Below are 16,103 nucleotides of genomic sequence, written 5' to 3'. Positions count from 1 at the left end.
AAAGATCTCAACCTAAGCTGAAGCATTAGAGACAGCAATGAGGTTGCATGAAACTCCAATATAGGATCCAGGGTTGGGAGTTCAGCAAATCCACGCGCAACTACAAAACCTATGCTTAGAAATGCAAAGTTTGAAGCAAGAAAGGGCACCTCGACTGGAGGCGCGTACAGAAGTGGGGTGTATCAAATGCAAAGGTCAAGGTCACGATAAGGATCACTGCCCCGTATTCACAAACTATATGGTGGGAGGGGGGTTGATGCCATTAAGGCTAGAGGTACAAGTAGGGCCAAGTGCGGTGTCCATTCTATGGTGCGCAATTTTTCAAGTAGGAGGAAAGCACGCAATAGAAAACTGTCACCTGTTGTAGAAGTATACCCAGACTCCACAGTAGCTGTACTACAACTTCTGTAGATCAGTGGGTCATGACGAGCGAACGTGTCGAAGCTACGAGCTAATGATGGAGAGGACCCCAACCTATCGAATGCAGACTGAGGCGTGGGGTTTCAACCTAGCCGCAGGGCCACGTGGTGGATTCCAAGGACGCGGACGAGGAAGAGGAGGAATGGGGCCTGGACAAGGGCACAGACAACTGATCTGTTATAATTGTAGAGGGTCGGGGCACTATGCTCATGACTGTACTAACCCGACGAGAATATCTTGTCCATACTGTGAGTAGTTTGACCATGAAATGGTAGATTGTCCGACGCTGATTGCCCAAATGCGCGAAAAGGGGGTACTACAGCCTACGCCAACTCAAAATGTCCAAATGATGAGATCTGAACCATGTGAAGAGGACCCCAGTGTAAACATGGTACTAAGAAGCAGCGCAACCACAGGAGGAGATGCGAGGAAACAACCTAGAGAAGATGGGAAGGGTCGTGATGCTCCTACAAAGGAACCTGACTTTGTGGTGGAACAGGTGAAGGGGACATCTAAGGAAGCTCAGAAGAGCTTCATGGAAGTCTCTACTCCAGGTAGTAGGGATCCAATTGAGCCAGGAATGGATCCCTCTATGCTTACTACCTTTTTAGAGACATGTATGAAGCTGCTACACAACAATAAGGAAATTAAAGGACTGCAAGAGCTAATCACTAGGTGCACAGGATCAGGGGAGCCGTGCATAGTCCGAAAACTGGGAAAACATGCTCTGCGCATTGGGTGGGAGATGCAAATGACGGCACAAATTAGTGAGTATGAGATGGATTAGGTCATCCTAGATTTGGGGTCGGATGTGAATGTGTTGCCTAAGAAAACGTGGGAATTGTTGAAAATGCAACAAGATGATGGAGCTTAGTGGAAAGGAGTCACCTTCACTAAGTGGGCCCACAGGCTATTTTTAGCACAAAGTCTATTTTTAGACTATGTCTATTTTTAGACATATGGATCATGGTATATGAGTTGCAGGATGCTATTTGTGGATGATTGGTCATGTTGGTAAAAATAGATGGACTTCTATTTTTAGACATATGGGTGGTTTCTATTTTTAGACTGCCAGGCTAAAAATAGAACAGTCGAATATTATTAGCTCATAATAATATTTGGACTATAAACATTATCTTATCCTCTTGGAGCACTTCAGTTTGAGCTACAGATGTGGCACATGTAGCTGTCAGAAGGAAATACACTTTTCTTATAAGTCATTTGAGTTATTGCATGGTGGACTTCAGTTATAACTCAAGTGATTGAGTTTGGTGGAGTTAATTGAGGAGTTGATGGAGTTGTGTTCAGTTTGACTTAGTTGAACTAGTTGTATTTAGTCTAACTATAGAATACACTAGTGATGAGTGATGCGAATTAATTGTTAATTAGTTCACTAATTATTAACTCATAAAGCAACTAAAGAATACATCAGTTAACTCAGTGCATGGACAGTTCAGTGGAGACAGGTATTAGAGGTGAGTGAAAGGGCAAGACAGCTATCAGTTGTGACTATAGTTGTGCATGAGAATTGCACAATCAATGGATTGAGTATTTCCAATGAGGATTGCGTGGTTCAGCCAAGGGAAATACGAGTTTGGATCAGCCATTCTCATCTATTCTCATGCAAGATTGCACAGTGGAGGCAGGCAAGCAGCAGAGGAGATTTGAACCTGTGATTGATTAATATCTAAGCTAGTTTTGTGTGTAATAGGTGGAGATAGTACTGAGTACTTGTGAGAAGTATTGTACTATGTATTGTTACATGTTCTCAATGATTATAATATACAGATACTGTGGGGTTTTCAGCTGTATGCTTTCCCCAGATTACATACAGTGTTAATGTGCACATGCGATTGATGTTTCATTGTTTTTAATTCCGCAAAATTGATGATCAACATAAAGGAGGTTATGTATTATGCATGTATTCCGCAACAGTGTATAATCGAGATAATCTCTGTGAATAAGTGTCATATTATTCAAAATTTCACATGGTATCGGAGCAGAGTTGATCATCAGATCTATTATTCAGAAAGTGTTTACATTTTATTTCTTTAGGCAGAGTCTGTAATCGGGCCAGGTAGCCTCTGGTTTCATCCTTCCTTTGGTAGGTGAGATATCCAATAAAAGCCCATACATTCAATCTCTGTACGAGAAATACTTTGTTCTCACGAATTTTAGATCAGAAGCGGTTGAGTTTTGAGCTGGTAGAATTCGAATTTGCAGCAGTGTTTTCTTGGTGTCAAAGTTGAAATGTCTTTCAACGGATTGCGATTGGAGTATGCTCTTGAAGGCAGCTCGAACTATATTGCATGGAAAGATAGGATGGAGGTGGTGTTAGATGACAATGGGCTGAAGGAGTTCATAGAGGCTGAGGTCCCAAAGCCTACTGATGCTGCTCACGGTGAGGTTTGGCAAAAGAAGACAACAAAGTGTCGAAGGATTCTGTTGGAGGGCGTGAAGGATCACATTGTATCCAGCCTACATGGAAAGGCTTCTCCATAATTGATGTTGAAAGCATTGACAGATCTATTCCAAAGCAAGAGAGATTAGAGGAAGTTGGCACTCAAGGATAAACTCAGAAACATTAAGTGTGAGAATGGAGACAGTATGCCCAAGTATCTCACGAAGTTCACCCAATGCTGGGAGGAGCTGGGAAGTGTGGGGGTGACTGTCGATGATCAGGACTTGGTGAGCTTGGCTCTCCTTGGTCTTCGGAAGAGTTGGCATTCTTATCAGGACTCTGTCAATGGTTGGGAGAAATTTCCAGGATGGGAGAGACTTTGGTCGGATCTTGTGCAAGAGGAGATCAAGCGGAATACTAGGGACGAATCTTCATCAAAGGCATCTGATGAAGAAAATTGCGCTTTGGCTGCCAAAGCAAAGAAGGGGAAGGAGAAGGTTTCTCTTTCTGAATCTAGTTCTTCCAATGATGGGAAGAAGGTTGACAAATCAAAAGTGCGATGCTTTCATTGTCATGAGGTGGGCCATTATGCTTCAAATTGTCCACAGAGGAAATCCAAGAAGGGATTTGGGGAAGGATCTGAAGGTGAGGCACTTGATTCACAGTTTGAGTTGGATTTCACACTCTTCACATGCATGGTTTCATCCATGGTGGGAAGTGGTTGGTTTCTTGATAGTGGAGCTTCTTTCCACATGACCAGTGACAAAAGTTTGTTCAGTACTTTGGAGGAGAAAGATCTCCAGATACTCATAGCGATGGGTAATGATGAGAAGTATAGTGTCTCAGGTGTAGGCATGCTTATTTTTCAGAGGGAGCATGGAGCTTGTCTTACCTTGACTGATGTCAAGTATGTACTAGGACTGAAGAGAAACTTGGTGTCGATTACAATGCTGGAAGACAGAGGCTATGATGTAGTCTTCAGTAAGGGAAAGGTTTTCCTTAGACACATCATCACTAGATAGGTGAAGCAGATTGGTTCACGGGTCAAGAACCTGTATGATCTTGAGGTTCAAGATGCATGCAAAGCCTTGAGCAGTGAGGCAACTGTTGGAGACTTGGTGGTTGAGAGGGAGCATATATTACATCTCAACATGCAGAGCCAGAAGAAGTCTCAGACCACTGTGGAGGAGCCACGATTGGTGCAGCAGCTTCACAAGGTTGTGGAGTAGCCACAACAAGGGAAGCTGAGAGGAGATCGACTAGAGACATCTACTCATGCAGAGACCTCTAGTAGGGGGAAACTTTGAGCCAGGTGGGCTAAGGGATCACATGCAGCCATACCTCCAGGTAGGAGGTGGGGTGATATAGAGTGACAGGGGCAGGATCCTTGAGGTACCCAACCTCTTGGATGAGACCTTGATACGGGAGCTCCAATGTGGAGTAGCAGGAACTGACTAATTGGGTAGAGACAGATGCAGATGGAGAAACAGAGAGAGCGACAGTGTAGGGAATCCCTGGACATCGCATAGCTAGCAGGCTGCAGCAATGCGAGAGGCACAAGTGTTTTGCACAGTGCTAGGTGGCACAGAGAGGTGTGCAATGGTGCGAGATGCATGGAGATGTTGCAATAGCGCAGATGTCAGAGAGGGAGCACTTGTCAGCAGCAGGTAGAGCTTCAGCATCAGAGTATGTTCCTAGCCCAACAGAGTGGTCAGTTGGGAGTGTTTTTGTTCCAAGTGTTGTTGGAGCAAGAGGACTGAGCAAATGTGTTGCATGCAGAACATTCCCAAGTTGCAAGATAGGGGTTGCAGATAATCCATATATTGTTGAGAGGGAGTGTTGAAAATGCAACAAGATGATGGAGCTTAGTGGAAAGGAGTCGCCTTCACTAAGTGGGCCCACAAGCTATTTTTGGCGCAAAGTCTATTTTTAGACTATGTCTATTTTTAGACATATGGATCATGGTCTATGAGTTGTAGGATGCTATTTTTGGATGATTGGTCATGTTGGTAAAAATAGATGGACTTCTATTTTCAGACATATGGGCGGTTTCTATTTTTAGACTACTAGGCTAAAAATAGAACAGTTGAATATTATTAGCTCATAATAATATTTGGACTATAAACATTATCTTATCCTCTTGGAGCACTTCAGTTTGAGCTACAGATGTGGCACATGCAGCTGTCAGAAGGAAATACACTTTTCTTATGAGTCAGTTGAGCTATTGCATGGTGGACTTCAGTTAGAACTCAAGTGATTGAGTTTGGTAGAGTTGATTGAGGAGTTGATGGAGTTGTGTTCAGTTTGACTTAGTTGAACTAGTTGTATTTAGTCTAACTGCAGAATACACTAGTGATGAGTGATGTGAATTAATTTTTAATTAATTCACTAATTATTAACTCATAAAGCAACTAAATAATACATTAGTTAACTCAGTGCATGGACAGTTCAGTGGAGACAGGTGTTAGAGGTGAGTGAAAGGGCAAGACAGCTGTCAGTTGTGACTATAGCTGTGCATGAGATTTGCACAATCAATGGATTGAGTATTTCCAATGAGGATTGCATGGTTCAGCCAAGGGAAATACAAGTTTGGATCAGCCATTATCATCTATTCTCATGTAGGATTGCGCAGTGGAGGCATGCAAGCAGCGGAGGAGATTTGAACCTGTGATTGATTTAGATCTGAGCTAGTTTTGTGTGTAACAGGTGGAGATAGTACTGAGTGCTTGTGAGGAGTATTGTATTATGTATTGTTACATGTTCTCAATCATTATAATATATAGATAGTGTGGGGTTTTTAGCTGTATGCTTTCCCCGGATTACATACTGTGTTAATGTATGCATGGGATTGATGTTTCGTTGTTTTTAATTCTGCAAAATTGATGATCAACGTAGAGGAGGTTATGTATTATGCATGTATTCCGCAATAGTGTATAATCGGGATAATCTCTATCAATAAGTGTCATATTATTCCAAATTTATATAGGAATTCATGGGTGGGCCCACACTACAGTGGTCTCCTATTCAACTATGAATGGCCAACTAGCAAAAGATCTTATTGATGGGAAGATTGCAAGGGGTGACAGTGGACATTAAAGGCATAAGTATGCAGACAGAATTTGAGGTAATAGAAATTGTCGATGATAGTAACCCATACCTTGTGTTGCTAGGAATAGATTGGGCCACGGACATGAATGGGGTCATCAACTTAAAAAGACGAAAGATGACATTCAAGAAAAAATCACTCTGTGTTATAGTTCCACTAGACCCAGCTGAAGGAGCGCGCTACACCGAACCGGTGCGCAACGAGGACAGTGATGATGAAATGGACTGCATATACTAGATAACAGCGCAAGACCAGGATCAGGTGAATCCCATAGTAGACAGGAGAATCTCATCGAAGAGCGATAGTTCCTGCATCTTATATTTAGATGAGGAGATCGAATGATGGCAGAACCGATTACATGAAGTCACAACACTCAATTGTAACATGATGATTAGATCACTACGACGTGTGACAGCCGAGGTACGGCAACAACCAGTGGACAATGGTGCAACAAAGGAGGAGGGTTTCATCAACCTATGCAAAACTTCAATCATAAAGTAGAAGCGGCATGGTTCTGGGTACAGATTGAAGGGCGTGCGCGGTGAACACAGCCAGGGCAGCCACGACAGAGTAGTTCGAGCACTCATCTACAATAGAGGGCATGACTGTATGCTACACAACCATTGACCCAAATGAATCTACACATAACAAGGGTTTGCTGGGCCAATAATACTGTAAACAAAGCAAGGTGTGCAAAGAGAACTCTATCCATGGTCGGACGGGAAGTAAAGAGAATTTCCCCCACCACTACCCCTGCAGTTTGACCTAAACGAGAAGACCTAGATGAAGGGATTCGGCGGTTGCAGGAAGCCATTTGACGCGGCAACTTGAGACTTTATGAATTAGAGGAAGTGGGGGCAAGGCTAAGGAGGAAAAGCATGAGGCTAACGAAGAACTTGACAAAATAAAAATAGGAGGCACAAAAACGGGCCGCGTGAGCGTGGGAATGAGGGGACTGGACCTGGCCAGCCCTCCTACGATACTAGAACGAGTCGTGACCCTGCTATCATGGTTGCGACTGCACTCTACTGAACAAGGGAGCATAAACCATGATGCGCTATCTAATTTGAAGGAACGCGAAGGGTGCCCGCAGCCCAGCTAGCAGGGAAAAGGAAGACTCGCATGAGGGGTGCAACCACCTGACTATCTGTATGAGGCCCAGTCTTAGTGCTCCACGCAGTTGAAAGAGGGTGCGAGACTATAAAACAATCTGCAGGAAGGTTACGTGATTCGACCATGGTGCGCAGGGCCAGTAAAAAGCATAGAACGCATTCGCGTACCAGGGGTTGCGCTGCCACGTGGGACGGATGGAAGGCGACCATTGCAATTACTATTCATGACAAGATGTCCCATTTAAGACACCAAGGAGCAGGCGGCGGGCCATTAAGACATAGGGCTGAATGGATTTGTCGCCAAAATCGCATTAATAAGCCACGAATGAGGAGCACGGCCGAATTTGAAATCAAAAGGGTATATAAAGCACAGGTGGCTTGTTACCACACACCCTTTGGCCCCTTGCATAGTAAGTTGTTCAGGGTTCAAATAGAGCAGCATAGGATGAATGAGGTAGTCGTAAAAGGAAGCACATGGTTTAAAGACCTACCGAAGGTAATACAGGAGTCCCTACTCAGGTCAATATCCACAACCAAGGACGTTACAGCTGAAATCCCTAAATCACCCAGGATGCTACGGACCAAGAAGAACCCACAGGTAGCAGGACCGGTTGAGATGTCTCCATGCAATCCGCGATTCAGTAAATTGTTGATGGAGGGAAAAGGGAAAACTGTTACTATCGAGAGCGATAAAGAGGAAGAGGAGTCTCCGACCTATGTCGAGGAAATAGAACCAGAAGTAGAAACGGAAGAAGATATCCAGCTAGTAAAGTGACCCAAGTATGTTTGTCCAAGGAAAGGGAAGGCCAAGGTACCTACAGATTTGGATGTCGTTGACATCATACTCATCACCTTGTCTCTCACTAAATGGGTCCCGCTCGAAGGCACGACGACCGGCCACATCCCTACTATGAAATTTAAAGACTAGGACATTGCAGATACTGAGAAGTTTCCCCATTTGGCAACTAGCGAACTAATGGAGCAAAGAACAGAGGGGGTTGTTATGACACTACATCCACAGGAATGGCTGTGAAAGGTAGAAGAGGCTGGGCTACTCTTCCTCCTGTCAATTCCACATTTTCATCAGCCCCCCATTACAATATTGGTCATCAGGAAACTACAATTCCTGGTACGCAATGGGTACTTTTGGATAGAAAAACCCATCCCCACCATGGCGGAGCTTATTCATAGGATAACTTGGCTTCCCTGTGAAGGCAGGGACCCCACGAAAATCGTTGATATGAGTGGCAATTTGGCAATGCCGGAAGCCTTGAAAAAGAAATACAAATTAGAGAAAAAGCAGAGAGGGTATGTATTGACAGTATTCTAGACAGAGGGTTCTGCGTTGCTATCCAGTTGCTGGCAAGAAAAGTGATGTGGAAATGCCAAGGCAATGAGGTTCCAGCAATAGTTGTTGCACTAGCTGAGCAATGCGCAGAAGGGGAATGGTTCAATTGGGCGCAGTTCCTCTGTGATGAATTCCTGACCAATTGTAGGGAAGCCCAAGAGGAGGGTAAGACCTTCCACTATGTGTGGTTGTTGTTATCCATCCTTTTGGTTACAAGCAAATTACCCGAAGATAGTCAGTTTCCTTCCCTAGACTAGGATTGGCCAGAGGCTGCAAAATACGTGTCGCTCTGGGTGACGAAGGACACTGCAAGAATCTAGGAAGTCAAGATTTTCTAGATACTGATGGACATGAACATCCGACAGTGGATCAACCAGCAACCCCATCTATCTACCGAGATATATGATAGTGTGAAGAACGTAGCCAATTTTAAGGCAGATATGCACCATGTATACATCTGGGCACGCAAGGATCCAGCACAAACGTGGACCACACTTCCTTTCATTGCCATTAACGAGGCTATTTTTGCGGTATTGGATATCTGGCCACTGGAGTGGCGTAGACCAGATGCGGTAGGGTGAGATGAGGTCACCATACAAAAACAAAAGGTTGAGGCCAAGTGCTTAGCACAACAGAAGCGGAACAAAAAGCACGCCGCGGAAGTACGGGTGTCCCGGGAGGTAGCGCAGGCTTCTACAAGTAAGGTGACAGCAGGAGGGGCTGCCACGATAGAGGATGAAAGTGGCCCAAAGGTGACCACAGAGCCGGCCACGGATACCAGAATGGAAGGTGTAGCGCCAACCACCACTAGTTCGCCCTTAAAATGACCGTGACCAACAGAATGGTCAAAGCCCCGAAAGAATGCCAAGGAGTCTAAGCTAGATGGGGAACTTGTCACATTGACCGAAGGTGACCTGGGCGACATTGGGGATACAATTCGTGAAGTCACTTGGGAGGCACTCGATGAGGTCATGATGGAGCAGCAGACTGTGTTGGGGGTGCTCCACGCATAGCTGCAAGAATTCGGAGCATGGGCCCCACAACCGGGAATCATCACTACCCATGGAGCTATGGGTATGTCAGCAATTGAGCAACTATTACAGGCCAAAATGGCTAATACTATCGCACTCCTGGCAGGAACTGTGACAGTAGAGAATGCAACAGACAGAGCTGTGGTAGGTCAGCTTACGGGGCTTGGATTAAATTTGGATGCCCTCCCACATGAGAGCTTATACCAGCTCTAGGATAGCGCAATGATGGAGCTTCGTGCTAGGGAAGGACGTGCGGTACAAGTACTTAGTGAGCAGTAAATTAACATAGAATAGTTGAGCCTCCAACGTGATGAAGTGGTAGCACAAAATCGACAATTGGAGCAAATTGTGGGGGAAGCATGTTGTCATGCCCCTGAGTTGGAGATTGCGCAGATTTACCTATCGACATACGAATCCACAAGTTGGCTAGTGGGTTTTGCGAAGCAAAGGAGGAAGCCATGAGGATCTAGTTGGCCCTCAACTTGCAAATCACAGAGTTGAAACTGAAATCACAGCCCTCTACACCACCAAAGGTCACAGAGTAGTGAAAAGGCATCATTCAATCTCGACAGGAAACAATAGCATGTGCTATGCAGGAGTGCGCTGACTTGTTGGATCAGTCACTTATTATGCTCACTTCACTACAAGAAGACCCAACCTTACAACGGTTGGAAACAGATGCAAGGGAGCTACAACAAGCTTATGATAATGTTAGGGGGACCACGCAGATGGTTGCTATTACGCAGCGCTTGGCCAAAATGAGGGAGGCTCAGGCTCTTAAGATACAAGCTGATGCCGCTCCACATAAGGAAGTAGTGATTAAAGAATGTATCCAACCTTGGTTGGATGAGGCATTCGCGGTTTCCACCAACATCGAGTGAAAGATGGCACACATGCAGGCAGTATATGAACCCAGACAAGCAACTGATACTAATACTGATGCATCGGTGGCTCGCATAGAATAGGTACAGCAGATGGCGGAAGATTTTGTTGCAAGTGTAAGTGAAGCACAGAAGTTGTTGCATGACCTCCGTGCGAATATTGTTACACCAACCGAGTGACTCGAGATGAGTCATGATGATTGTGTTGGGGGCCTGTTGGGTAGAAGAGGCCTGTGTAATGGTTTTGGGGCTCAAAGCCCACTGTTTTGGATAAAAGTATGGTAAAGGCTCCCTGAGGTGCGCGTAGCACGAATTATAATGAGTCAAGTCAAAGGGTTGTCCACCCGCAAATAATGTCAGAAAATAGCAAGACTCTATGGTTAGAAGTCAGTTCTTGTTTTGGATCTTAATGTTATGGGTTTATGAAGGCAATATTCTCTCTGCGTCTGTAAGTTTGAGTCAAGGGTGTTGGTAGATAGATAGAGGCTCTGCAGCTATGTGCGCAAAGGCCTAGTAGAGTCCACAACTATGTGCGTGGACCCCTACACTTGAGTGCGCAGGGTGGATCTGGTTGTACCGAAAAGGGGATCATTAAAGATAAGAATTTCTGAATCATTGTGTGTTTTATCGTGAATCTATCTGTTTCTTATGTTTTGAATTTATGCATATTTATGATTGCGTGCACTAGTAGTTATTGTTAATTGTTTGCTTAAACTACCTTAAGAAGTAGATCAGATCTATAATAACTTCATCAATAAGAAAGCGCATCTGTGCGGATCTACGCGGAATCCCGATAGCAGTACAGAGTGGCGTGAACCCACAAAAGGTTCGCGACCCCTCTAGACCCCATCAAGACATCCCAAGGGTGCGGAAACCTGGTACCAGCACCCTCCCATACTACCTCGGGTGAGACTTCAGTTCGCGCTCTACGGGCTGTTGCCAAAAGGGTCAGTAGTATGGGATTTGTTCGGTGAATAACTCTTCCGAACTTGGGTTAGGCCCCAATAAGCCAACACGACATTTGATTCTTCACTGCAAGATGTTTTTCATATTAATTCACCGCAACAAGTTCTCTTCTCAATTTTCCATTCTAATTCAACAAATACTCAAAATTATCCTACGCCGCTGTAGCGAATACATCATTTTCCACCATAATACCTCTAGGATTCCTTTTGGTGTTGGAGGTTACCACCTTCTCTGTAGAAACTGAGATTTGGTTCTAAGGATCATTTGAGAAATATCTCTGCCTCGGCTACACGATCCTCTTCTTCAACTGATCAAATGTTACATTACATACATCCATGACTCTCTTAGCTAGTGGAGGTGTGATCCCCATTTCTCAAAATGGAATATGATCACCTGTGGGGGGAGGTTCTTTTGGAGTGCCTGATTCCTCATCCATGGGTTGGATGGTATCTTCTTTCTCCAACTCTTATTCTTCTGTTTCCTGAGTCAACTACTCTTCTTTCAGCTGATGCGCTGCTTTATCCTCTTGGGAATACCTTAGTTTTATTATGTTATCCATATCCTCTCCTATTCTTGTTCTTGTTGCTTCTGGAGCAACTCATCTTGCTTCCTCTTATCCTCTTCTTCTTGTTCTTGTTGCTTCTAGAGCAACTCATCCTGCTTCGTCTTCTCCTCTTCTTCTTCTATTTCTCTCCTCTCCTTATTTGTTTGAATAAACCCTGAGTTTAAAGGATTGAATTTCCATTTATTGATGCTTTCGCCTGTTGAGGCATACCTAATCCTTTTCTTGGTAGTTACTTTCTTTACCTGAGGTGTTATCTCCTCCTCCTCCTGCACTTGAAAGTAATGTGTTGGTGGATCATGGGGTGAATTGGTCTCCATAGTTGGATGTGTCTTCATGTTTTCGTTGTACAAATTATTAATATTCTAATCTTCTATTGTGGAAATCGATGAGTACCCCATATTTTGATAGATCCTTTGACAGTGTTTCCTGAAAATTCACCTAAGATCATATTCATGAAATGATTTAGTGGCGAATTGCAAGTGGTACAACTATTGTTTCTCTGCTACTATTGTTTTATGGCTCTTTATCTCATACAGTCTAATCCTCAACGGAAATATAGGACAAGGGGATTTCTTCCTCTTGTGAAGAATTCCTAACAATCTGTAATACCCTCCTCCCACATCTACCCAAGTAACCAACCAACCAAGGTAAACATGTGAAGAGAGGCTACTATGATTGAATTCAACCTCCTATGTGACCTTAAGCAAGTGGAATCAATGGAAACACAACATACAAACCTTCCACTTCAACTACAAGACTCCTAGGAACCATCCCAACCTCTCAGGTAGCTAGCCCCTGGGTCCCACTGAGGTTTTAGACCACTTGACCCATGGAAACTCCCATGATGTGGACCTGACAGAGTCCAAGAGGCTCTTGATTCTCTCATGCAAGGGCATGCCAACATCCAAGGGCTATTTTTCCAAGTGTTGTGTCAGCATCCCTGAGATTTGAGACACTTTTTCAAACCCAAAGACCAGGTCACTGCCCAGAATTGAATGACACCTTCAGAATAGAGAGATAACAAGGAAACAATGATGCACAAGTAAGTACTTGAGAAAGCCCTTAACCGGACCCCTACTAGCCATGGTAGGCATTTCATCAAAAATATCACAAATATGTAATCTACATGTGTAAACAACATATTTAAGCATAGGGATCTTGTTGGGTGAAACTATGTTCATTTAATTTCGTTGTAGTACTTACCGAACTATTTAATTTATCAATCCGAGGTCCGTAGACTTACGAGACACATGCACTATATATGCAGGACTGAAGTGGAACTAATCTAATCTAATCTAATCTAAATTACTGAAATCAAATTAAAGCATTGAAACACTAACTAGGAAAGCATGAAATTGCATAAAGGAAAATAAATACAACATGTGAAGAAGTGAATGGCAAACAATAGATATGAGCTCATAACAATAAAACTATGTCAAATTATATTACAATAACTAAATTACAAATCATGAAAGAATCAAAGTTAATCTCCATTCTCTCTTATTCATTATTCCTCCCAATGAAGAGAGAGCACTCTCTTATATACATGAAGAAGATAACCTTTCCATAATTACATATCCAATATTCTCTCAAGCACTCTCAACTAGTTTCCCGTTATTACAAGATATCATCGCACAAATCTCTCAAACATGATCCCACAAATCTCTCACATATCTTGGATAAGATATGCCTCCATGATTTTCTCCTTAGAAAAAGATATGCTTCCATGATTTTCTCCTTAGGATAAGATATGCCTCCATGATTTTCTCCTTAGAAAAAGGCTTGCATAATTATCTCCTTGATATGGTGGAGGAGATATTAATTCTTCACATATTTCCTACACATCACAAAACTCACATATTCTTGAGATATATAAAAATATGTACATTTTCTAATAATTAATCATAAATTCACTTATAATACAAAAATGAATAAAATGGAAAATAAGAAGGTGAAACCCAAGTGTATGTAGGAAAGTGATATGATAACAGGTTAATGGGATGATGAAATGTAAGGAAAAAGGTGGATGAAAATATGACATTTCTGAGTCCCAACATCCTCCCCAACTGAACTTGTTGCATGTCCTCATGCAACCATGCATGGGTATCTTTTAAGAACATTTGGCATATTGAACTTTGGCTTTACATGATGATGTCTTAAATGTTTCCAGGATATGTGAGAGACATTAGTAACAATTTACATTTTCTTATGGTTGGTTCTTGTGTGACAACCATGAATACAAAGAATGTTGGTTCTTGTGTTAACAACATTCATTTCATTTTCTGTTCTCTTTTCTTCAATAATGTAAACACTCACTGGAAATCATAATGTGCATAAGAAAGCCCTTTTTGTAATATTAATGAAGCATGCCAATATTGCGTATGAAACAAAGTGCAACAAAGTATTATTGGAAAATAAATGTTGGTGAATGGTAAATGGAGTGATAGTGGTGAAGAAGTGGAATCATGGAAGTGAATATGTAGTGAATGTAGTTCTCCCCCCCTCAACTGAATTGGTTGCATGTCCGCATGCAACTTAACATGGCGCATGAAAGGAAATGTAGCATGGTGAGGGAATTTTCCAAAATATTCAAGTTAGCATATAAGGAATTGCATGATTAAAGATTAGAAAACAACATACCTCTACTTACCCAAGAATGATGAAGTATGCAATAGGAATGTAGTTGCTGCTACTGCTGGATTAGGAAAATGTGACTGATGTAACTGGATCCTGGGAAATGAAGGAATCTGAACTGCTGATGCTGAATCATGGAAAAGATAAAAGCTGAAAGTGGTACTGTGGTACTCTCATAGATCAGAATGCATGCTGCTGTAACTGCTGAGGGAATCATGAAAAAGTGTATAGTCTTCACCCACTACAAACCCGATGGTACAATTATAAACATGCGAATGAATGTGTCGATGTCGAGCATGAATAGAAATCATTGGATTACCGGCCATTGATGTATGCCGTTAACCAATGCGAGGCAACTCACCATTGATGTCAATGAGTGCCAAGGTACCAGAGTACATCTTGCGAAGTGTGAATGGATGTGTTGAGGTCGAGCCACTTGCAAGATCTGAAGGTCAAGGGACATTGATGTATTCCCATGATCTCCAGCGAGAGAACTTGCCATTAAGGCATGCAAGCCTCTAGGTACTCAAAATGAACTCTAGTCTATTTCCCAGATAAGGTGCTGATGTCGATGGGGCAAGACTTGTTAAAAGGTGGGCCTTAAGGAATCCCACATCAGTCAACGCGAGTTTGTACAAAAATATTTGGTAGGACTATAAATGGAAAGAACTCACGGACAAGCAGTGTGGATCAGCATGGCTAGGAAATCAAGGTAATGTGATCATGGAAAGGGAATGAGTTTTATTCAGAAGGCAAACTAGAAGGAAAAACTAAACTGAAAAGGATAAATGGATGTATGCGATTCAGAAAAATAGGCGTGCATGAAGTCGTGAAAGACAAGGAAATGGAAGATGGGCTGCAACACAAGGATGGTGAGTAGTCATGACGCAAAAGGATTTTTGTGTAGTGGAAAATGTCATGATATGTGCAGTGAAGAATTAGTTCCTTCAAGCGTCCAATGATGCATGTTTCATTGTGATTTCGAAAAATCACTTTGCATACTCTGAAAAACTTAGCACCATTCCTGCATAAAAATTGTCATCTTCGTGTGCCATCTCCATCGATCATTCCTGTATGAAGTGACTCAAAAACAAATTAGCGCATTTTCAAGAATTTACAAAATGTCCATTTTTTTTTTTTTAATTATTTTTCGAAGTTACACTAATTGTGGATGAAAAGGGTGTTGCATTGGAATGTTGAGCTTTCTGCATAAGCTTCTCGTTGACCTACACATAACACCAATCTCATTTCACTTGTTAGTATGTGCATCCTAACTCTTGCCCACAAATTCACAAAAATATCCAACATACTTTTATTTCCCCCCAACTTAGAAATATTGCATGTCCCCATGCAATGTACTTATTGATTGTGCAATACTTTTTCAAAATGTTTTTATTGGCTTGCAGGAAAATTCATTTAAAACATTTGAAAAGGCTTTTGTATGTCTGAGGGAACAAGTAGTGAGTTTAGGAAGGAATGAGGGCAAAGTTTTTGTTGATTGTTTTTTTTTTTTTTTTTTTTTTTTATGTATGTTATTTATTTTTTACAGGGCGTAAAGAAAAAAAAAACACGCCACCCAAATGCCTCCTGCAACACCACAGACTAAGCGCAGCAAGGTTGAAATTATTAAGGAACAGAG

The sequence above is a fragment of the Pinus tabuliformis genome, chromosome J (assembly GCF_031772625.1).
Source record: "Pinus tabuliformis cultivar Carrire ecotype Pingquan chromosome J, CPIR1, whole genome shotgun sequence".
Lineage (NCBI taxonomy): Eukaryota > Viridiplantae > Streptophyta > Pinopsida > Pinales > Pinaceae > Pinus > Pinus tabuliformis.
Note: the sequence above shows the minus strand (reverse complement) of the source record.